This window comes from Macaca thibetana, chromosome 6 (genome assembly GCF_024542745.1).
Source record: "Macaca thibetana thibetana isolate TM-01 chromosome 6, ASM2454274v1, whole genome shotgun sequence".
In the NCBI taxonomy this organism is placed as follows: Eukaryota; Metazoa; Chordata; class Mammalia; order Primates; family Cercopithecidae; genus Macaca; species Macaca thibetana.
Genome location: NC_065583.1, coordinates 72,983,452 through 73,009,255, shown reverse-complemented (window position 1 = coordinate 73,009,255; position 25,804 = coordinate 72,983,452). Strand labels below are relative to the sequence as shown.

General features: G+C 37.6%; 1 protein-coding gene across 3 annotated transcripts in view; it reads left to right on the top strand.

Moving 5' to 3' along the window:
* Positions 1-25,804, top strand: part of FER (FER tyrosine kinase) — a 725,379-nt gene that overhangs the window by 36,104 nt on the left and 663,471 nt on the right. For 2 of the 3 annotated variants that reach the window (XM_050794609.1, XM_050794616.1), the window contains exon 4: positions 3,398-5,100. The exons of the other annotated variant lie outside the window; for it this stretch is intronic. The gene's annotated coding sequence lies outside the window, so the exon portion shown is untranslated. The remainder of the gene's footprint in view (positions 1-3,397; positions 5,101-25,804) is intronic. 3 annotated transcript variants of the gene reach the window in all.

The window sequence follows — 25,804 nt, the reverse complement described above, 5'->3', positions numbered from 1 at the left end:
ACCTGACTTCAAAATATACTACAAAGATATAGTAACCAAAACAGCATGGTACTGGCATAAAAACAGACACACAGACCAATGGAATAAAATAGAGAGCACAGAAATAAATCCATGTGTTCACAGCCAATTCATTTTTAACAAAGACACCAAGAACATACACTAGGGAAAGGACAGTTTCTTCAATAAATGTTGCTGGGAAAACTGGATATGCGTATGTAGAAGAATAAAACTAGATTCCTATCTCTCACCATATACAAAAATCAAATCAAATTGGATTGAAGGCCTAAATGTAAGACCCGGAACTATGAAGCTACTATTAGAAGAAAACATAGGAGAAACGCTTGGGACATTGCTCTGGGCAATGATTTTTTGGGGTAAAACCTCAAAAACAAAGGCTACAAAAGCAAAAGCAGAAAAACAGGATCACATTAAGCTAAAATGCTTCTGCAGAGCAAAGGAAACAATCAAAACAGTGAAGAGACAATCTACAAATGGAAGAAAATGTTTGAAAACTACTCTTCCAACAAGGGGTTAATGAGCAGACTATATAGAGAAGGCAAACAACTCAACAGCAGTAAAAATTAAATAGTCCAATTTTAAAATGGGCAATTGATCTAAATAGACATGTCACAAAAGGGGACAGACAAATATGCAACTGGCATATGAAAAAAAAAATGTTCAACACATCATTAATCATCAGGGAAATGGAAACCACAGTGAGATATCTCACTCTAGTTAAGGTGGCTATTATCATAAAGACAAAAAACAGATTCTGGCAAGGATGTGGAGAAAGGGGAATGCTTGTACAATGTTGGTAGGAATGTAAATTAATACAGCCACTATGGAAAATCATATGGTGGTTCCTCAAAAAACTAAAACTAGAACTACCATATCATCCAGCAACCCCACTAGTGGGTATATATCCAAAAGAAAGGAAATTAATATTTTGAAGAGATATCTGTGCTCTCATGATTATCATAGCAGTATTCACATTAGCCAAAATATGGAATTGACCTAAGTGTATATCAGTGGATGAATACATAAAGAACAAGTGGTGTATGTATATAATAGATTACTATTGAGCTATACAAAAGAATGAAATTCTGTCATTTGCAACAACATAGCTGAGCCTGGATGCATTATGTTACTCGTAATTAGGCACAGAAAGACAAATGTCACATGTTCACACTATTTTTTCCTTTTTTTAGCAAAAAGAATAAAACTTTTCTGGGAGCTAAAATGAAAGTTGATCTCATGGATGTAGATAGTAGAATGGTGGTTACTAGAGGCTGAGGGGGTTTGGTTAATAGATACAAAAGTACTGTTAGAAGGAAAGGTTCTAGTGTTCAAAAGCATAGTAGGGTGACTTTAGTAATCAATAATTTATATTTCAAAATAGCTAGAAGATTTAGAATATTCTCAACACAAATAACTGATAAATGTTTAAGGTGATGGAGATGTCAATTACTCTGATTTGATCATTACAGATTATATTCATGTATCAACATATGTAACAAACCTGCACATTGTGCACATGTATCCTGGAACTTAAAGTATAATAATTAAAATGTATATATATTCATGTATCAAAATATCACATGTTCCCCATAAATACGTGCAATGATCATGTATCAATAAAAAAGTAGCAGACTGACAAAATAATCCTTTCTGAACGTAAAATGTATATCATTAATTGACTAAACCATGAGAGTCCTCACTTACTAATTCATAGAATGCAGTAAAAGAGTCAAAGGTAGGCCAGGCACGGTGGCTCACACCTGTAATCCCAGCACTTTGGGAGGCCGAGGCAGGCAGATCACGTGGTCAGGAGTTCAAGACCAGCCTGACCAACATGGTGAAACCCCGTCTCTACTAAAAACACAAAAATTAGCCAGGCATGGTGGTATGTGCCTGTAATCCCAGCTACTCAGGAGGCTGAGGCAGGAGAATCACTTGAACCTGGGAGATGGAGGTTGCAGTGAGCCGAGATCGCGCCACTGCACTCCAGCCTGGGTGATAGAGTGAGGCTGCGTCTCAAAAAAAAAAAAAAAGAGAGAGAGAGAGAGAAAAGATTCAAAGGTATGTGGGTTGTTTGGTCAGGATGCTAATAATGGTAAGGGTGACAGAGCCTCATTTCAGGCCAAGTAGATTCGTTTTATGTTGAGAAAATTTCTGCTATAAATGGGTATACTATTCAGTGCAGTCAGACATATAAATAATCCACCTGCTTCATCAGGAAGTTGGAAAACTGAATGTAGCCTCATCACTGTGAGTGAAGTTTCAAAGTGAAGAGCTCACATTTCCATGGATGCAGAACTGGTGAATATCAAACCAGTTACTTATTTGTAAATGTCTCAGAAATTAAAGATCATGCTATATTCAATTTCATGTTAACCCTGCACCTTTCTCTTCTTGGAGCCAAACTAGCCTACAAAATGACACAGAATATCAACCTGTTCTAGTTTAGTTACCTTTACTCCCACATCTTTCCACAAAGCTTTTTGTAAAGGAAAGTTAAGTGCAGATATTACTAACTACACAAAGCTGACACATTTAATATATAAAAAGCTTTCTATTGCCAGATAAATGCTTTCTCAGCTGCAATTTTATTGAACAGCAAGTGGTGATATCCAAGGATGGCTAATAACAGGTCTGATTTCCAGGGGACTACACAGAGGTTGTACTCTGCTTTCTACTTTCTGTTAATGAGAGGTATGAATTTGAATCAGGTAAAACTTTTTTAGATGACATACCTGTTTCATCTAAAAACTTACATTTTATGACTCATAAGGGCAAATGATTAGTATAAACTGTGTTTCTTCTTTAAAATACATTAAATAAAAGGATCATACTTGCATTTGGCATTCTTATAACTTTATATAAAGAGATTTCTAGTATTTTCTCATTTATTTCCCACCACTTTTTGTGAATAATATGTTACCTTATAGATTCTCAGTGGAGATTTGAAACTTTCAAGGGAACATGCTATATGGTAGGAAAGTTCAAATTCTTTTTAAAATATCAAATTTTTATTCTATTATGTTACTACTTAGAAGCAACTTTTGGGATCCTATCATTTTTTCGATGTCTTCTGGAGAATTACTGCATATACATTAACCGTAGTGCTCAGATTGTATGCTCACTTCCAACTCTTCAGGTATCATCCACTTGTCCATTAATCTTTTGTTTATAACAGGATTATTGTTCCACAATTACTGAAGAAGGCCAAGCTTATAGGAACATCAATTTTCAGTGTAGCCACACATTAACGAATGCTCTCTCATTGAAAATTTGTATGACTTGTTAAGAAAAGGATCTATTTGCACAAGATTATTCTATCAACAATTTGGGTGTCTCACTGACATTAATTATTCCAATTTTATATTTTTAATTTTAGATTTATTTTTAATAAGCAATACGTACACATAGGAAAAGTTTCAAGAATTATGAAAAGTATGCATCTGAAAAGTAAGCCTCCCTTTTATTCATCTCTAGAACAACCACTCTTACCAGCATTTTTTGTAGTCTTCTAGATATATCCTATGCATATGCAAGAATATAAAAAATACATCCACTTTTAAACACAAAGAACAGTATGACATGTAACAATTTTATACTTTGCTTTTTCACATAATAATATATCATGGAGATAGTTCTTTTCATATTTGGTTTTATTGGTTTTTATGGCTGTATTATATTCCATCACAATTCTTGAATACACAAAGGGTCTCTGATCTTTTAAGACTTTTTCTTTTAATTTTAATCCTAGAAGCAGGGGATACATGAGCTGATTCGTTACAAGGATATGTTGCATGATGCTGAGGTTTGGGCTTCTATTGATCCTGTCACCCATATAGTAAACATAGTAGTATTCAATAAAGAGTTTTTCAGCCCTTGTCCCATTCCCTCCATCCCTCCTTTTGGAGACCTCAGTGTCTGTTGTTCCCATCTTTATATGCATGTGTACCCAGGGTTTAGCTCCCACTTATAAGAGAGAACATATGATATTTGGTTTATTGTTTCTGTTCATTTGCTTAGGATAATGGCCTCCAGCTGCATCCATGTTGTGGCAAAGGACATAATTTTGTTCTGTTATGTGAATGTGTAGTATTCCATTGTGTATATGTACCACAGTTTTCTTTACCCATTCTACCAGTGATGGGCACATAGGTTTCCTGTTGTTGCTATTGTGAATAATGCTGTGATAAACATACAAGTGCAGGTATCTTTTTGGTAGAACAATTTATTTTCTATTGGGAATATACTCAGTAATAGGATTACTGGGTCAAATGGTAGTTCTGTTTTAGTTCTCTGAGAAATCACTTTACTTTCTGCAGGGGCTGAACTGTGTGTAAATGTTCCCTTTTCTCTGCAGACTTGCTAACATCTATTATTTTTGACTTTATTAGTAGCTATTCTGCTGTTGGTATGCCATTGTGATTTTGATTTGCCTTTCTCTGACCATTAGTAATGTTGAACATTTTTTCATATGCTTGTTGGCCATTTATATGTCTTCTTCTGAGAACCATTGATGTTCTTTGCCCACCTTTTAATAGGATTATTTGTTTTTTTGGTTGTTGATTTGTTTAAGTTCCCAATACCTTCTGGATATTAATCCTTTGTTAGATGCATAGTTTGTGAATATTGTCTCTCATTTTGTAGGTGTCTGTTTACTCTGTTGATACTTTCTTTTCCTGTGTGGAAGCTCTTTAGTTAATTATATCCCACTTGCCAGTTTTTGTTTTTGTTGAAATTGCTTTTGAGAACTGATAGAGTTTGTATGTTTATCCCTGCCCAAATCTCATGTTTAATTGTAATATCCAGTACTAAAGATGGGGCTTGGTGGGAGGGATTGATTCATGGGGGTGGATTTCTTATGAGTGATTTAACACCATCCCCTTGGTGCTATCCATGTGATAATGAATGAATTCTTGAGAGATCTGGTTGTTTGGTGTGTGAACACCCCCCAACTGTCTCTATTGCTCCCTTCTTGCCATGTGATGTGCCTGCACGCTCTTTGCCTTCTGCCATGATTGGATGACTCCTGAGGCCTCCCCAGAAGCAGATGCCACTATGCTTTCCTGAACAGCCTGCAGAACCGTAAGCCAATTAAATATCTTTTCTTATAAATAATTCAGTCTCAGGTATTTCTTTAGAGAAGTGCAAGAATGGCCTAATATAGAAAATTGGTACCAGGTGTAGAGCATTGCTATAAAGACACCTGAAAATGTGGAACCAACTTTAGAACTTGGTAACATGCAGAGATTGGAAGAGTTTGGAAGGCTCAGAAGAAGTCAGGAAGATGAGAGAAAGTTTAGAACTTCTTAGCGACTGGTTAAATGATTATGACCAAAATGCTGACAGTGATACACAGTGATATGCAGGCTGCCAAGGTCTCAGATGGAAATGAGGAACTTATTGGGAACTGGAATTTCTTGGGAACTTATTGGGAACTGAAAGGTCACCCTTGTTATGCCTTAGCAAAGAAAGTGGCTGTATTGTATTCATGCCCTAGAGATCTGTGGAAGTTTGAACTTGAGCATGATTACCTAGGGTATCTGACAGAAGAAATTTCTAAGGAGCAAAGCATTCAAGATATGGCTTGACTGCTTCTAACAACCTATACTCAGATGTAGTAGCAAAGAAATAAGTTGGAACTCATATTTAAAGGGGAAGATGAATGTAAAAGTTTGGAAAATTTGCAGCATAGCCATGTGGCAAGGAAAGAAAAAGCTTTATTGGGAAAGGAATTTAAGCAGGCTGTGGAGCAACCACTTTCTAGAGAGATTTGCATAACTAAAAAAAAGCTAAGTGCTAATAGCGAAAACATGGGGAAAAGGCCTCAATGGCATTTCAGAAATCTCTCAGTATGCCGCTAACCTCACAGGCCCTGGAGTCTAGGAGGACTGAATGGTTTCATGGGCCAGGTCCAATACCCCACTGCCCTACACAGCCTTAAGACACTCCTTTCTGAGTCGTGACCACTACAGCTTGAGCCTCAGCTCAAAGGGGCCCAGATAGTGCTCAGGCTGCTGCTCTGGACAGCATAACCCATAAGCCTTGGTGACTTCCATGTGCTGTTAAGCCTGCAGGTGCACAGAATGCAAGAATGAATAAGGCTTGGCAGCCTCTGCCTAGATTTCAGAGGATTTATGAGAAAACCTGGGTGCCCTGGCAGAAACATGATACAGGGGCAGAGCCCTCACAGGGAACCTCTACTAGGGCAGTGCCAAGGGGAAATGTGGAGTTGGAGCCCCCACATAGAGCCCCCGGAGCTGTGAGAAGGGTGCCACAATTCTCCAGATTCCAGAATGGTAGATCCACCAGCATCCTGCACCCTGTGCCTGGAAAAGCTGCAGGCCCTCAACTCCAGCCTGTGAGAGCAGGTTTGGTGGCTGCACTCTACAAAGCCACAGGGGCACAGCTGCCTAAGGCCTTAGGAGCCCACCCCTTGCGCCAGTGTCCCCTGGATGTGGGACAAGGAGTCAAAGGGAATTATTTTGGAGCTTTAAGATTTAATGACTGCCCTGCTGAGTTTTGAGCTTGCATGGGCCCTATAGCTCCAGTGTTTTGGCTGATGTCTCATTTTCAAAGAGGAATGTTTACCCTATGTCCATACCTTCACTGTATCTTTGGAAACTAGTTTTTGATTTTACGGCTCGCAGGCAGAAGGGATTTGGCTTGTGTCAGATGAGACTTTGGACTTTTCAGTTAATGCTGGGATAAGCTAAGACTTCAAGGAACTGTTGGGAAGGCATGATTGTATTTTGCAGTGTGAGAAGGACATGAGATTTGGGAGGGGACAGATGCTGGATGATGTAGTTTGGATATTTGTCCCTGCTCAAATCTCATGTTGAATTGCAATCCCCAATCCTGGAGTTGAGATCTGGTAGGAGGTTTCGGATTATGGGGGTGGATCCCTCATAGCTTGCTGCTGTCTTTGTGATCATGAGTTCTTGCAAGACCTGGTCATTTAAAAGTGTGTGGCACCTTCTCCCTACTCTCTCTCTCTCCTGCTTTTACCATGTGATGTGCCTGCTCCCACTTTGCCTTCCACCATGATTGTAAGCTTCCTGTGGCCTCGCTAGAAGCCAAGCAGATGCCAGCACTGTGCTTCCTGTAAAGCCTGCAAAACTGTCAGCCAAGCCAATTATATATATTTTCTTATAAATTACCCGATCTCAGTTATTTATTTATAGCAATGCAAGAATGGCCTAATGCAAGGATTTAGTCATAAATTGTTTCCCAAGACTGATGTCCATAATGGTGTTGCTTAAGCTTTGTTTTAGGATTTTTATAGTTTGAGGTTTTACATTTAAGTCTTTAATTCATCTTGAGTTGATTTTTGCATATGGTCAGAAATCGGAGTCCAGTTCTTCTGCATATGGTTTGCAGTACCATTTACTGAAAGAAAGCCTTTTCTCTATTGCTTATTTTTGTTGACTTTTCTGAAGATCAGTTTTTGTAGGTGTACAGCTGAATTTCTGGATTCTCTATTCTGTCCCATTGGTCTATGTACCTATTGGGTACCTATGGTACCAATATCATGCTGTTTTGGTTATTGTAGCCTTATAGTATAGTTTGAAATTGGGTAATGTTATGCCTCCAGATTTGTTCTTTTTGCTTAAGATTGCTTTGGCTATTTGGGCTCTTTTTTGTTCCATATGAACTTTAGAATAGTTTTTTTCCTAATTCTGTGAAAAATGACATTGATAATTTGATAGGAATACAGTTGAATCTGTAGATTGCCTTGGGCAGTATGGACAGTTTAACAATATTGACTCTTCCAATCCATGAGCTTGGGATATTTTCCCGTTTCTTTGTGTTGTCTATGATTTCTTTCAACAGTGTTTTGTTGTTCTCCATGTAGGAATCTTTCACCTCCCTGGTTAGATGTATTTATAAATATTTTATTTTTTGTGGCTATTGTAAATGAGATTGCATTCTTGATTTGGTTCTCAGCTTGTATGCTGTTAGTATATAGGAATCCTATGGATTTTTGTACTTTGATTTTGTATCCTGAGACTTTGCTGAAGTCATTTATCTGGTTTAGGAGCCTTTAGGGTTTGCTAGGTGTAGAATCGTATCATCAGTGAAGAGAAATAATTTGACTTCCTCATTTCCTTCCTTTTATTGCTTTCTGTTGCCTGATTGCTCTGGCTAGGACTTTCAGTACTATGTTGAATAGGAGTGGTGAGGGAACATCCTTGTCTTGTTCCAATTGTTAGAGGGAATGCTTCCAGCTTTTGCCCACTCAGTATGATGTTGGATATGGCTTTCTTTTAAGACATATTTAAAAATGAAGATAGATTTCCTTTCTCATAATCAGAACACATAACAATTTACCTTCCTATTCTAATTTTGAATATTTTTGGCCAAGAAAATCAACCTAATATGTTTGCTTATGCAGATAACAGGCAAATGCAGTGTGGTTCCAACTACTGACACTTTATAGCTAAGTAACTTTGGGCAAGTTATTTAAAGCCTCTAAACCTGAGGTTTTTCATTGGTAACATGAAGTAATACCCATCTCAAAATATTGTTGAAAAGATAAGACAAATTAGTGACTATGACGCACCTTAGCTCAGTACATGGAATATAATTAATGCTATATCTAGACTGTTTATATCTATATTTACCTGCATATCTATACCTATTTATATGTTTTTATCTGCACTTGTCTATGCCCAGGTCCACAAGAATATCCATATCTTCACTGTATGAAATTGAAATAAGGAAGACTGTCCTAGCTAAAACCACCCTGATGACTCTCTATACTTTTTCCATGCTTTGTTTTTCTTCATACCACTTACTGACACCTGACATTATATTATACATTTATTTATTATCTGTCTGCTTTCACTAGAATATAAACTCCAAGAGAGCAAATAGCTTGTTTGTCGTGTTTATTATGGTGTCCTACAGAGTCTAAACTCTGCCTGACTCATAATAGGCGCTCATTAAATATTTGCTTAATGAGTGAATGAATGAATGAATTTAACAAATATTTATTGCATATCTACATAAGACCTTTCACTGAGCTTAACTCATATAATTAAAGAGACATTGAATATATAGTTTTTCATCTATTAAATACACTGCATGGGATGTGATAGAATTTTAGAATCAAATCAATATGATGTGCATTATTTTCACTATCATGGCTTCTGGGCAAATAACTAAAATAATTAGAATCTAGTAGAATCAGGTTTCAGGAGGTAAAAGTTGTCTGAGTGATATGCATCCAGGGTCTTCAAGTCCCAAATAAAGAGAATTCAGCCTGAAAGGCAAAGCTTGAATTTAAAAAATGATCTCCTGACTCACATACTTTCTATCATATTAATTTGTCTCTCAAGTATCTACTGTGTGCTCAACTTAATAAAAATCACTGTCAGAATCTAGGGATATAAAACGTCTCTGTCTGTCTCTGAGGAGACCTTATTTGAGAAAACAAGTCTAACACAAGTGAACCATTAGAGAATACCAGGAGATAGCACAGTTCTAAAGATAGTGATATCCAATAAAGTGATTCAGAGATACTCAAGGAAAGATTCCATGGGAGCCATGGAACTTCAGCCAGACCATGAAGGATGACTTCATTTGGAAGAGAACTTTGGGAGAAATATTACAAGTGAGGAGACTACATGGAGAAAATGTGGGAATGAGCATAATTGTTTATGAGTCAAGGAGAAGGGAAGCAGATGACATATTGTAGGAGTACATGATAGATAAGTGGTGGGAAGTATTGTTGGACAGGGAATATGGCACAAGTAAAACAGCCTACGCAACATTTATCTCTTTATGATGTAGGAGTTTAGGCATAATGGTGTAGGAACTGGAAAAAAAAAATGGGAGGATTTGATAAGGAAAGTGATGTGTTGAAAGTGACATTTACGGCCAGTAGGACTGGTGATGTTGTGCTTAATGGTTTAAGTGGAGACAGCCTGGATTTAGTGTAGCCAGAGATGCTGGAGGGAGGATGTCATTTTCTTCCTGTACACTTCTGGTGCCTGCATCCCTCACTTGCATATCATAGGGACTGGCTGTTCTAAATCCATCTATCTACTTCCTAATTAATTTCCCCAATGTGAAATATCTGAAATTGTCAAGTTGTTGACTATACTTTCTCCTTTGTATGCCAGCTATAGTTGGGTATTTCACATCAATTACTATCTACCATGTACTAAATGGGATATGTTTATTTACCAGTTTTCTCTGATCAACTCTGTGATCAGAGTTGAACTCAATGGTTCGTATTGAGTCTGTCTCATCTCTTAATGCAGTACCTGGTACAAGTGGGGCTGTACAAAAATTCATTAAATTGTTGCCTTCTTCTCCACCTGAAGTCCTTCTGGGTTACCTCAATATCTACGCATACTGTTTTAGCATCACACTTGCCTTAGGATTTCTACTCTCCTTGGCTCTAAGGACTTTTGCCTACTCCCATTTAGTCACCTACTTCAAAACTGTTCCTTGAACCAGATTGATTGCAACTCTGAAATATTAGACCTCTACATGTTGTTATATGACTAGAGCATCCTATCATTTTGGTTCTCTTCTGCCTATATCCTAGCACCCTGACCCTTAATCCCATCATCATCTCTTAGGCCATCAGTCTTGTCCTGGCTTTACTTCCTTCTTTCTGGCAGAGATCCATGACACATAAATACCCTCAACTCTTTTGGCCTCTTGTTTTCACTGTACCAGCTTACCATATAAGCCATGGAGAAAAATCATACAACTGGGTTGATATGGAACCTCCACAGATTCATGGCCTGCAACGTGTGCTGGTCTTTCACACTAACTGTAATTTATCCTTATTCTCCTAGTCAGCTCACTTTCTCCATCATCTCACTTTGGTGTCTATTCCAAGCCTTCACTACTCTCCTCATGTCTTCTAACCCACCATTACTCTCAAGAAAGAATTTCAACTCCCACTTAACAGACAAAATAGAATTAATCAGGCAGGAACCTGTTCAGTTTCCCCCAAGATAACTTCCAGTTCCATTTTACAATCTATGTCCAGAGCTAATTTCTCCACCTCTGCTCATTGTTTTCAAATTTCCACCTTGAATTAATTGCTCAGTCAATTGTAATGTGATTTCTGCTTGACCCTTACATACCTTGCCTCGTTACTGAAACTTGTCTTGGTAAGAGTACTTATATCTTCGTAATTGCCAAATTTCTTGGACAAATTTCAATCTTTGTTATCTCAACTATTCTCCAGTGTTTGACACTGATTACTGTGCCCCTGCTTTTGGTATTTTTTTTGTGTCTCTGGTTTCTGTGATATGCCCTTCTCTTGACTTTTCTTTCTTTCTCTGTATTTGTTCTGTGTTTACTTTAGGAGCTCCTCGTCTTTATTCTCTTTATAAATTCCACTAGTCCTTGAGGCTCACCTTTCCTCTTCCCCCTCCCATTCTCTTCCTAACCTTCCCTTCCCTTCCCCCTCCTCTCTCCTCCTCTCCTCTACTTCCTCTTCTTTTCTCTTCTCAATCTATGTACTTTCTATGTGTGATATTATCAAAATCCATGGCTTTGACTACAATGATGGTTGACAAAATCTCTATCTCTACCCCACACTTCTCTGCTAAGCCAAAGAAAATGTAATCAGTGGAACACCTCCATTTTGGTATCCCACAAGAACTACAAATTCAACCTGTCAAAAAATGAACTCATCTTCTTTCCCAAATTTCCTTTTATTCCATCCTACTTTGACAACCATAAATCTGAGAATCATCCAGGACTTTTCCTTTGCCTGCTCTCCCAATTTTGGAGTCTCTAAATCTTGTCATTTTAAACTCCGTTATCTGATCAGTCATCTTTGTGTCCTCACCGTCACTAACCTGGTCTTAGTTCATAGGATTCCTGTATTACAACAGCTTTCTAGCCAATCTACTGGTTTCATTTGTGCTTTTCTAAACTATTATCTAAGTTATTGTCAGTTTCTAGAAAGCAAAGCTGCTCATTTTCCCATTATACTTAAAACATTTCATTTGTTCCCCATCTCCTTCAGGATAAAATTCAAATTCCTTGATATGGCAATAACAAGCATTTGGTGGTTTGGCTCCAGATTCCCTTTAAATCTTGCATTTCATTCATTTGTTAAGCAAAGAACATGTGCCGAGCACTCTGCTAGGCAATTAAGATGCAAAGAGAATAAGACAGTTCCTGTCCCAAAGAAACTCATAGTCTAACAGAGGAGAATGACATGTAAATAAATGTTTTTTACAAAATAGGGTAACAGGAATAACACCAGGAGTCTAGACTAGGCTCACTTCTCTAGTCTAATTCTAGCCATTCTCCATGTAGGCACACAAACACAAACACAACTCTAACTGTGGCCTTAAAGCAAAGGTTACAAACTAAAAACCCAAGAGATGAATCAGGTCAGAAAATGTATTACATTTTTATGGCTGCTATAACAAATTATGACAAATTTGTTGTCTTGAAAAAACACAGATTTATCCTTTTATAGTTCTGAAGGCCACACAAGTTCAAAATCAGTTTCACCACGCTAAGCTCAAGGTGTTATTAGAAGGGTTGTTTTCTTCTAGAGAATCAGGGGAAAGTTTTTTGTTTTTTGTTTTTTGTTTTTCTAGTTTACAGAGACTGCCTGCATTCTTTGGCGTGTGAACCCTTCTTCGCATAATCCCCATCTCTTGCCTCCATGTCACGTCTACTTCTCTTTTATAGTCAAATCTTCCTTTGCCTCCCTCTTCTAAGGACACTTGAAGTGTTGTTAGATTTGGTACCCTCTCAGATAATCCAAGATTATCACCCCATCTCAAGATTCTTCTCCTTAATCATATTTACAGAATCCCTTTTGTCACTTAAGATAACATATTCACAGGTTCCAGAAATTAAGACCTGGATATCTTCCCGGACCATTATTCAGCCTGCCACAGAAGACATGTTTTACTTTGTCTAAAGAGTGGTAATTAAAAAAAAAATACTTGCTAACAATGAAAAATTTTAAGGTACAATATCAAAATCCACATTCTGGCTTCTTTTGAGAACTATAAGAACTACAAATTCAACCTGTCAAAAAATGAACTCATCTTCTTTCCCAAACTTCTTTCCCAAACTTGAAGGCCCATGCCTTCAAAGTGGCCTACATTTGGCTTAGTACCCATCAGTTCCTACTGCCCTGCATTCAGCTGCATTCTCTCATCCACACTGTCTGCCTGGTGCCTGGAGACACTGGAGAGTGTAAGCCCTGTGCTAAAATCTTTGTGCCTTTTCACAACTCTCCACCTTCCTAGATGTTCATCTCCTCCTCCTAGAATTCTTTTTCTCATTCTCCTTCCTCCGCAATCACCTGCATACGCCTACTCATCCTTCAAGAACAAGTGAAAGTTCTCCCTTTCTGGGAAACTTTCTCCACATCTCCTGTCTGTGTGGAATAGTAGCTGTCAACACCAGTATGTTAATATTTGGTTCACTTCATCTGTCACCTCCTTGAAGGCAGAGTTAGAGTCTTCTATCGTTAGCACATCACCCACAGTGGGAGTTCAATAGATATTTGCTGAATAAATATATGTGATGGATGAAACCAGTGACACTACAGATATGGGTGTTTATTATGAAGTTAAAAAACACTATTAAAATGCTATTAAAAGAAGAGTTTTCAGCTATAAAAAAGAGAATAATTTTTATTTCCCCATAGAGCAACTTTCTGGGAAGAATAGAGGGAAACAGATACTTCTGAATGAGAAAATATTTGAGGCTGTGTGCAGCCTCCTTGTAAGAGGGAGACAGAGGAACATTTGACTATAAAAGAGAAGTAGTCATGACGGGAAACCAAGGAGGGCAGATCGCTTGAGCTCAGGAGTTCGAGACCAGCCTGGGCAACATGGCAAAACTCTGTCTCTACAAAACAAATAAAAACACCACATGCATATGAGCATGCGTTTACACACACACACACACACACACATATATATATATTAGCCAGGCATAGTGGCACACTCCTGTAGTCCCAGCTACTCAGGAGGCTGAGATGGGAGGATTGCTTGAGCCCAGGAGATTGAGGCTGCAGTGAGCAGTGATCATGCCACTGCACTCCAGCCTTGGCAACAGAGTAAGACCCTGTTTCGAAAGAAAGGAAAGAAAGACAGAGAGAGAGAGAGAGAAAGAGAGAAAGAGAGAAAGGAAGGGAAGGAAGGGAAGAAAGGGAAGGAACGGAAGGAAGGAAAGGAGAAAAGAAAAGGAAGAAAGGAAGGAAGGAAAGATTTGAATTCAGGGAGAGTTTTAAGGAGTATGGAAAAGAAGCAGGCCAGATTCAGGAAGACTGGGAACCATAAGACCTGGTCATACTCTGCTTTACATGAGTGACAGATCTACAAATAATATCAGAGGGTTTGATGTCTAGCATCATTTCAGTTCTAGCATGGTGAAAGTGCTCTAAAGAGATACAATTTGAATAATGAAATTGGTAAAATCTTCTGGAAGACGCAAGGGAGATGGAAAGCTTACCTGAATCATGAATTATTCATACTTCACTGGAGAACAATGAGGTGGAACTTTGGCTTTTATTACCGCTTCTGGTACAAAGTGATTAGTTTTAATTTTAGATGATTGCGCATGCTTATGTAACACACTAAATTCTATTTGTGTATTAACATTTTTGTTTTGACCATTCCAATTTGAGACAATTTACTTGAGGTTATGGAATTGCTTCTTTCTAATGAATGCATTAGAATTGAATATTAAGATATATGGAAGACTTCTTCCCAGTCCTCACGATTAATCAAATGAAGTAATTTTTGTCTCTGATGCAGAACCAGAGATGAATAAATCTTTGAACTAAAATTAGATTAAACTGACACAGTCATCTGAAGAACAGAAATATGCACACCCTTTGCTAATATTTATTACCAGAGAACATGTGTGTTTTCTGCTGTTGATCATAGAGGTGCTGGCTGTGCCATGAATTGAACTTAAGTCACAAGTTGAATTTCTAAAGTTAGCAAAGGTGGTTTAGCTGTTTTTTCACAACCAAGAATATTGACTATGTAGTGGTGAACAGAAACAATGTAATATCAGAGTTGTTTACCATAATCACATGAATTTAGCTATAGATACCCTGTTCAATTTTTGCTAATCAATAGTTATAACAAGGGTTTTGAATCTAGAATTTCTTTGGTTGTCTTGCATATTCTGCTTATTTTCAAATTATAAGTGGGTAGTTATTGATCCCTTATGAAGTTTATTTTAAGATTGTGTTACTTGTATTTATATTAAAGTAGACTCATTCATATTATTGTTATGCAGTTTTTAAAAATTGATCTCAGCAGAGAAAATGGTAGTTTTTTCTGTGATCCACCACCCACTGATACCATAAGTTCAAAGTCAAAAGAATGACTGCAATAATTTAAAAGACAACTGGGTGAATTATTTTTTCAGCTAAGAAAAAGGTATCAATAAAAACAACATTAAAAATACTGATTTTAGTATTAAGGCTATGATAATCTTTAATCTCAGGATCAAGGCTTAATTTAAATTTGCAGGCAATTAAAAAACAACAACTCTACATGTATTTAAACCTCCAGTGATCATAGACTGTGCAGATCTCTCTTGGAATTAAATGAGTCTCATGAAGTGTGTTTTTCAAGAATTAGTATAATGGCCTAGATCTGAAGAAAGTTTTAGTTTTTACATTTTGAAACACAGACAGTTTTTAAAATATCTTAAACTGAAAATAATCTTTGTTCATCTTAACACTGTGCATTCTGAACTAAAAATATATATTTGTTTCAAACAGTATTATGGAAATAATTGTATACCTAAACACATGTTGTTTGTGTTAGGATCACCTGTTAACTTGTTGACTTCTTTTTCTGAAATAATAGAAAAGCTAGTCCCTAATATTTGGAGATAATTGTCATGATTTAATTGTTCTTATCATATGAATAGAGATAAAATTGATTCAAGAGAGCTGAAATATAATAATTATCTTCCAAACTACGAACATGAAGGTTCATCCCCACAAACTTTGGCAAGGACATTTCTTAAAAATCTTTTTCAAAATAGGACAAAAAGGCAAGAATCTATACTTTTTAGAGCCAAAAGTGACACAGGGGCCACTTTTTAGTTGTCTTCAGCCTGGCTGTAGCCACCAATGCAAGTCTCCTGCTGTTTTTATGTAGGAGTTGCCCATCTCATCAGTTCAAGTGCATTTTCTCAAAGCACAAAAGTAGAATACTGTCCCCTCTTTCCCTCTCAAGAGTTGCCATGGTAATATCCTTTCCTTGTGCTTCGTGAGAAGCAATGGCTTTCTCTACCAACTAAGAGAGCTAAAAATCTGCCACCTGCTTCACTCTTCAAGAATGAGTTGGTCTTAGCCATCACACAATCCCCTCTCCCTCACATTTCCCAACCCCACACTGTGAAAATGTAAGCCTATCAGAAGATGAATGACCTTTAGGATATTGCTTCTGCAAGGCCGATGGCACTTACTTGAGAGATTAGATTTCATTAGATCATTCCATGGAGCTTTCCTTTACCTATGACATTTTTTGCTTTACCTTCTGATGTCTCATTTTCTCTGAGAGGGAAGAGATGTAACAGTAGCATTTACTTCCTCACAATCATTTCTAAGAATATTGCTACTGTTTGCCTACTACCTGAGGACTCTTGGAAGAAAAGTGCTTTGTGCTTCTAAAAGGTATGAAACCTTTTTTTGTTATTTGTGAAGAGATTTACCAAATTGAATGACTCTTAGAATTAAAGTGAACAACTCTGCCTGGAAAAGAAAGCCAGAAAAATGTCTGAAGGCACTCTATTCTTCTGAAGCCTTCAAAATTCACTGTGAGTTCAACTGAAGGTTTTAGAAGGGGCAAAGCTAGAGTGAGAGAATGCAGTTATGCTCAGTATAGTGGGTTTCTTTAAAAAAACAAAACAAAAAACATATATATCTAGAGAGAAATCCTTATTTCCTAGCTAGAGGAATTTCGATAGTGACAAGTCCACGTCCTGTGACATCTGAAAACATGCCGAGGGCTCATAAGGAATCCAGTGGTTTTGGTATCTTGAAACATCTACTAAAGAGAGGTTCTGGGAGGATCTAACAGTCCATGAAGAGTGGTCACACTCTGTACTACTTTAGGGGAAAATCTCACTTTCAGGGTACCTTTTAATATAGTAAGTCTAAAACACTATATTCTCTTCTTACTCTGAGGAAAAAAAATTCTCCATTTTGAGTTTTCTGGAGATAGAAAACGCCACGAGAAGAGGCAACCCATGTTTTATTCAGAGTACGGACTTTTAATGATTAATACAATTCATTCATTCATTCATTCATTCATTCAATAAACATTTATTGAGTACCTAGTATTATGTGCCACAAACTGTTAATCCATAAACAATTAATTGAGACTTCATTCCTTTCAAAGAGGGACTCAGATGGGGTAAGATGGACACATAATCAACTAATCATACTGCATAGCGATAACTGCTTATGGTAAGTAATATACAAGCTCCTCAGAGAACAAAGTATCTAAAGTTTGTCAGATATTTCCAGATGTAATTCTATAACAAATTACTCTCTACAGACCTTTTTATGTCCTTTCTATATGGATATCAAAGATGATGCTTTGGGCTTCCTGACCAGGCCTCTAAAGGGCCATAGCCCACACTGTGCATGGTGTGCTTTGACGTCAGGCAGTGTACCAGCTACATAACCATACATGGTGGCCATGTGCCTAGGACATGCTGGCCTCTCAACTTGCTGAAAGAATAGACAAATGGATGTTCATGTATTGGGATAGTTTATGGGGTAGATAACATGTTACATAGAAGAAGAAAGTGGGGAAGCTGTGGAGGCGAGGCAAGTTTGTCCCATTTCAAAATAAAGTCCTCTACGTTACAGCAGAGAGAAGAAACCGCATTTATGATAGTAACAAATATTTAGGAATAAAGTTAACAAGAAATATCTAAAATCCATATGAGGCAAACATTTAGAAATATCTAAAACCCATATGAGGTAAACATTAAAACACTCCTCAAGTACACAAAACATAGACTTGAAGAAATCAAAAGTATACTCACTGTTCTTGAATAGGAAAGCTCATGACATGCACCCTAAATGAATTCATTAATTTAATGCAATCCCAATAAAAATACTAACAAGCTTTGCTATGGAGTTAGATAAGTTGATACCAAAGTTTGTATATAAAAACAAGCATGCAAGAATTGCCAAGAAAAAAAGAAACAGCACTAAAAAAGAAAAGCATGAAGGAGGACTACTTTTACGAAGCACTAAAACATATTAGAAAGCTTCTATAATTAAGGTGGTGTGGTACTGGTGCATGAAGAGAGAGAAAGGCAAGTGAAACCGAACAGAAAACCCAGACAGAGATCCAAGTTCATACAGGAATTCAGTGTATGATAAGGTAAGAATGGCATCTCAAATCACTGAGTCAAAGATGTACCTGAGTAGCCATTTGGGAAAAGGAAATTAGATTCCACAATACACCAAAGAATAAACTCCAGATTCCTCAGAGAACTAAATGTAAAATTATAGTAACTTAAATGTCAAAGGAAAGCAGGGGTGAATACCTCTTTAATATCAGTGTGGGAAAGACTTTCTAACAATAACTCAAAATCCAGAGACAATTAAAAGAAAAGTGATAAATTTAACTACATAAAATCAAAACCTTTGTTATAACTTCTGTGATATTCCTGCTAAAGACACTTAATCAGCATCTAATCATAAAGAAATATTAAACAAACCTAAACTGAGGAGCATTTCACAAATAACTGCCCTATAATGTTTTTAAGTGCCAACATTATGAATGTCACTGATAGACTATCTCCTTCCACACTGAAGGAGACTAAAGGGATGTGATAACTAAATGGAACACATGATTCTGAATTAGATCTTTTTGCTGTAAAGCACATTCTCAGTACAACTGGTAAAACTTAAATGGGTTTGAGGATTAGATAGTAGTAGTATATCAGTGTTATGTTCCTGAATTTGATCTTTGTATTGTGATTATAAGGGACACTTTCCTTGTTTATAGGAAAATTACACTAATATTTGGAGAAGATGGTGCAACAGGTCAACAAGTTACTCTCAAAGAACTCAGGAAAGCCAAAGTTCTTTGTATCGATTTGCAACTTTTTGTAAGTTTGAGATTGCCTTAAGCCGTGTGCGTGTGTGTGTGTGTGTGTGTGTGTGTGTAAACTCTCTGGATAAATGATTAACTTTATGGGAAAAAGTTTAATTACCAAAAGTGACCTCGGAAGAGATTTGAAAATATAATCAGGAATTATCAGAGGAGAAATATGAAATGTTGTCAAAAAACAACCCCCAAACCATTATCAAATCCATATGCTCTCACAATAGAATCCTACTTAGCTCCTAAAGGATAGTTCCAATGTTACCTAAATTGCTCTAGAACATAGGAAAAGAAGTAAAGCCTCCAAATAATTTTCATAAAATGAGAAAACATTGATACTGGAACCTAAATATGACAGCAAAAATAGAGGAAAAAAATGGCAGATTAGTCTTTTTTATGATGATATGATCTAAATAAAACATCAACAAACAAAACTCAGCAGCACTTTAAAAGGATAATAAATTATGACCAAGTGCCATTTTATCTAGAAGTACAGGGATAATTCAACATCAGGAAAAAAAACTATTAAAATAATTTATCATACTAATAAAACAAAATGTAAAAATATATGATCATGTTCAGAGATGCTGAAAATGTATTTAATAATAGGCCATATCCATTCTTCATAAACAATCCATAAATAAGATAGGAATTAGTAGATACATTTTTTCATGTTGAAAAAGAACACATCTTCACCTTAAAGGGACGTCATGTTAATTTAAAATTGTACCCTGGAAATGGTCTCATAAGCTAATGAGCAAGACAAGGATGCCTACTGCTATTTAACATTCTTCTGGAAGTCCTGGTTAATGCAATTAGAAAAGACAAAGAAGATAAATGAATAAACATTGGAAAAAGGGAAGTAAAAGTACTGTCATCTCTAGATGATGTAATTCTCTATGTGGAAAACACAAGAGAATCAACTGGAAAACTATGTAAACACTGAGATAATTCAGTGAGATAGTAGGGTACAAAATTATATAGAAATAAATTTCCCTCATATATACAGACAATGCTGTGAACCTCAACTACTAGTAGAGGAGTCAGCATTTCCAGGAACATCTTTGGGTTATTTTCTTTATGATATGAATATGATCAGAGGTGAGTTATCTAAGCCTGTAATCTGACTTTCCTCTCTGGTAGCTGTTAGGATTTTCTCTGTGATCTTAATATTCTCAGTTTCAGTGCAGTGTTGTCAGATGTGCATTGATTTCACCTACTCTCCTCAGGAATTGGCATGTTCCCTTTATTTAATACCTCACGTTTCTTTATAGACAAGGTGATTCTCTTGGAAAATCTAAGCCATTTTTAATTTAAATATTGCATCTCCTTCTCTGGAACTTTAATTAGATATATATGGGACCTGATTTTTCTACCCCCAATGTCCCTTAATATCTCATTCATATCTTCTATTTCTTTATCTTGCTTTGGCATTCTCATGATTTCCTAGCTCTGTCACTCAATTTAATACTTCTCTTTTGGTCATATATAGTCTATATAAGGCTTAGAGAAAAGCTTTTCCTTTGCCCTCGAAGCTTCCTGAAAATCAAGTGACAAAAGGCAGATATAAGAGAAAGGGCATATGAATTTTCCATTTTTCTCCTTGAAGCAAACTGACCCTTTGCTCATTTTAGTCAGCTTAAAACTAAGGAACACATTTTCTTCAGGGAGATATAGAAACTGAAGTTCTGATTTCAGCGTGGTGTGATTCAAAATGGCTTGTAATACTGTACCTCTGAGAAGTAGAAATTTTGGTGGTGATGGCCCCAAGATAAAGCTGCATACAGTGTGACATAAGTAGGGGCAGTCCAGTGGAAAGAATTATGGGTAATATATTGTGGAGTTATTACAAGGCCAGCACACAAATCCAAGCTGGTTTGAATAACCTATCTCTGAAGTGTATTTACATAATCAAGAAACTTCCCAAAGGAATTACTGAACTTTCAGAATAATTTGCCAATAGTTAGATTTCAAAACATAAGCCATGGAAGCAAATCATAAGCCATGGAAATATATTGGGCTGAGTCATTTTCCCTCTGCAGGTAATATGGGCTGAATTATGAAATATGCAGTCAGTCTAGCTCCATTTTCAGAGTGATTCTGAAGACTGTTGTGGGAGATATAGTTAAGCAGACATTATAAAATGTGTAAATATAAATAATGTATGAAATTAAACAGGGGACATAACCAGGAAAAACTTATCATATGTAATAATCAGCATTATTCAGGTTTTAACTAATTGGGTCCCAAAGAGCCAAAACTAAATCAATGCCAGATAATTGAAATTTAACTGGCTGTGTGCAGCATTGCTAATATTACTACTAAAGCCAGAAATAGAAGAATGCCTTCCTTGATTCATGAGGAAAATCACATCTTTAATGTAAGTTCTATTTCCTCTATCCCCTTAGAATTGCTTGGGTTTACTCTCAAGGATAGAGTTTTTTGAAAACTGTAAATATAAATCTTATTCTTTGGGGTTCTAGCCTTTCTGCCCAATTGCAGGGTAGCTCAGAACTAGTCTTTTGCTACCACACAAGGGCTTCCAGCTGGTCTAGAGTGCCTGCAGCCATCTGGAGGTCCTTCCCTTTTGCTCAGTGGTCCCCAGTGACCCTCTCTCCAGCAGCATCCTTTAGACCCCACCCTGTCTCCCTATCCACTTGCATGGACAATAGAAATGCAAAGGAACCAGAGCCCCATCCCCATCTCTTTTCTTTCTGAAAGCTAACTGAAGCAATGAAATTTATTTTAGGCTTCCTACACACAGCCACAAGATTTATTTTCCACTACCTGGCTTCTACTTCTCAATAAAAGCAGTTGCGCTAACCATGGTAATCAGTTCTTTCCACTAGCAATAAAGCACAAATATCACAAGTCTGAGCTTATTTTTTAAAAGAAACACAACTTAAAAATCTTACGAAAGTTGATGCCTGAAGCTGTGGGTATAAAGACCTCTCTTTTAGAATCAACATTAGACCCAGATTGCATTTCCAAGTGAAAAGGCTGCTGGGCCAGAGCAAGTGACCTTTGGATGAGTGACTACTTGTTACCTTGTCAGCCTGCCTGCTGCCTGCCATTAGAAAGAACTACCAAGTAATAAACTATTTACAGCCTGCACTTATCTATCCCCTAAAGAGCACTTTCTGGGGTGGGGTAAAAGAGGCAATTGATTTTTTTCTATCTGATAGTCATCATCTTATACTTAGGTCATCTAACAGCCTAGCACTGCTTATGTTCAATTCTCAGGGTACCTTACATAACAAAGGCAGTTGATTTTTCTTTTTCTTTTTTGACAGATTTTAAAAGCCTAGTGTTTTTGCAGAACATAAAATAATACCTAGAGTTGTAGATAAATTAGGTGCAGAGACAAGGAAGACAGAAGGAGGCTATCCTGTCCTAATGAATCTCATTCGAAAATATCCAAATGCTCTCTATATGCCCTCCAGCCATTCTTATTCTGATCAATTAAGAATTATCTTGAACTCTGAACATTTCTTTTGGAATTTTAAAAACATGTAAATTCACACAATATCCCAAAATTCTGGTTTCTACATCTGAAAAATAAAGTTTTCTTTACCTCTTAGATTGTTTTGATTTTAAGGAGTAGGTAACATGTAGCAAGAAACTTCTACTCTTATGGTTAGTTTGTGTGATGGAACAAGTTTTTAGACAAGGAAGTCATCAGGATACTTTTTAAAAACAAATAAATTGCACGTGAATGTTTTCAACAGATATTTTCTGAAGATCTCATGTTCCTCAGTACCCAGACTATCTGGGTGCCAGAAATCACCAGAAACCTGACATGGTCTCTGTCTTCAGGCCTGATAGTGCAACTGAAGAACCCGTTTTTAAAGTTTCATTCTTTTTTTTCTTTGGGTTTACTTTACCACTGGGTGCCCCCTCACACTGTTAGTGTATCTTATTATCTTAAACACTACAGGTGTTACTGGAAAGGGGTCCCGATCCAGACCCCAAGAGAGGGTTCTTGGATCTCGCGCAAGAAAGAATTCCAGGCAAGTCCATAAAATGAAAGTAAGTTTACTAGGAAAGTAAAGGAATAAAAGAATGGCTACTCCATAGGCAGAGCAGCCTCGAGGGCTGCTAGTTGCCCATTTTTATGGTTATTTCTTGATTTTATGGGAAACAAGTGGTGGATTATTCATGCCTCCCTTTTCAGACCATATAGGGTAACTTCCTGACATTGCCATGGCATTTGTAAACTGTCATGGCACTGCTGGGAGTGTAGCTGTGAGGACGACCAGAAGTCACTCTCTTTGGTTTTGGTGGAGTTTAGCCGGCTTCTTTACTGAAACCTGAGTTATCAGCAAGGTCTTTATGACCTGTATTGTGTGTTGACCTCCTAACTCATCCTGTGACTTAGAATACCTAACCTTCTGGGAATGCAGCCCCATATGTCTCAGCCTTATTTTACCCAGCCCCTATTTAAGACAGAGGTGCTCTAGTTCAAACACCTCTGACACAGGCACCTGTGGAAATCTCCCCCACCAAAAGATTGCTTCAAGGCTACAGTTAATTTACAATGCAACCGAACCTGAGATGATGCCAGCCCATTCACCATATGGGGCAATAACTCGAGAAGAGTCATTGGAACGAGTCACGTAGACCTGCACTGCCTCACCCCCTACATACCCTCTATGCCAAAACTTTCCCTTCACAAACCCTTGCATTTCACTTGGAAACTTGAAGCGGTTCCATTAAGGCAAGAGCCTGGATCATTTTCCCCCATTGCTAGCTTTGGTTTATAATAAAGTCATTCTCCTTCTACCATACCTCAATCTTGCTAATTGGTTTTGTAAGCTGTGAGTGGTTAAACCTGCATTTGGTAACAATAGCCTTGCTGGAGAGACAAGATACGTAGACATATAAGCCAAAGAGTCTGTATTAGTCACGGACAGAACTAGAGGGACAGAACTAATAGTGATATAAGAGTTAAAAAGAAATTATTTATGCAGATAGTGAGGGTAAAGGAAGTCCTTGGTAAGGTTTCCCTTGTAATAAAAAGCAGCCCCCAAATCATTTCTTTTCTAACAAAAGCCTGTAAAATTGAGCTGCAAACATAAGTAAGGAAGCTGGAAGCTTGCGCGAGTGAATGTCAGCAGCTGTGACAATAGGAAAAGTCTACCTGGTGGCTATAGGCATGTTCAACATGGCGGCTCCATCTTCCCTTTTCCTTATCAACCATGTGTACAGTAAGGAGCAGACAACAGGGTACCAGTCAGGTAAAAAACCCATTTACATAATAAAAGATTAGCATCGAGTGGCCAGCTTCTTCACATACTGTGTAAATGTCACACCTGGTCCAACCAATATTTGGGCCCTATGTAAATCAGACACCGCCTCATCAAGCCAGTCTATAAATCCCCATGCATTTCACCATGGAACCAGAAGACCCACTCAGGAGCCCCTCTCTCTGCAGGAAAGAGAGCTATTCTATTTTCTCTTTCTTTTGCCTATTAAACCTCCGCTCTTAACCTCACTCCACATGTGTCCATGTCCTTGATTTCCTTGGCATGAGGCAACAAACCTTGGGTATTACCCCAGATGAATGACGCTGCTTCAATAGGATATATGTATATATGAAGGGGACTTTATTAAGGAGTATTGACTCATACAATCACAAGGTGAAGTCCCACAGTAGGCCTTCTGCAAGCTGAGGAGCAAGGAAGCCAGTCTGAGTTCCAAAACCTCAAAAGTAGGGAAGCTGATGGTGCAGCCTTCAGTTTGCGGCCAAAGGCCGCAACTGGAACACTGAAACACCTGGAAAACCACTGGTGTAAGTCCAAGAGTCCAAAAGCTGAAGAACTCGGAGTCCAATGTTTGAGGGCAGGAATCATCCAGCATAGGAGAAAGGTGAAGGCCAGAAGACTCAGCAAATCTGCTCTTTCCAACTTCTTCTGCCTGCTTTATTCTAGCCACGCTGGCAGCCGATTAGATGGTGCCCCTCCAGACTGAGAGTGGGTATGCCTCTGCCAGTCCATTGACTCAAATGTTAATCTCCTTTGGCAACACCCTCACAGACACACCTAGGAACAATACTTTGCATCCTTCCATCCAATCAAGTCGACACTCAATATTAACTATCACAAAGTCCAAGATAGCATGTACTCACATGGGCCCGGCAGTAGGCAGGACAGGACTAACATGGGACCCCATGTGTTGGGGAGGTCACTTAGGGGCCTCCTGGAAGGCTTCTGAGCCAAGGAGCTGAGCCTTCAATTGCAGTGAATGTGGCTTACCAGGATTGCAGAAAGATAGCTCCTTATACTATGGGATTTACCCTTTGTAGCAGTGAAAGATAAGTTTAGAGAGGGATAGTAGGACATTACAGAGGAGAATTATGAGCTTGGATTCAAACCTAGATCTTTTGGGAAATGCCTCTCATTTTGCGCCTTTATTGTAGTTGTCTCCATAGTAGGGTACACCTATGCAAGGATTTGTATAAGATAACTCATTGGAATGTGGGAAGAAAGTAACAAAACTTTTATTTATATTTATTTTGTATTGTATCCTTTAAACAGTTCTGTTTTAATTTTTTGGATTGTGTGTAACACATTGGGCTATATGAATGTAATTTTAAAGAAATATAAATATTTGAGGGATACAGTATCCAATTTTATTTTCTGATAGAAGTGAATGGTCAGGTCAGGTGTGATGGCTCACGT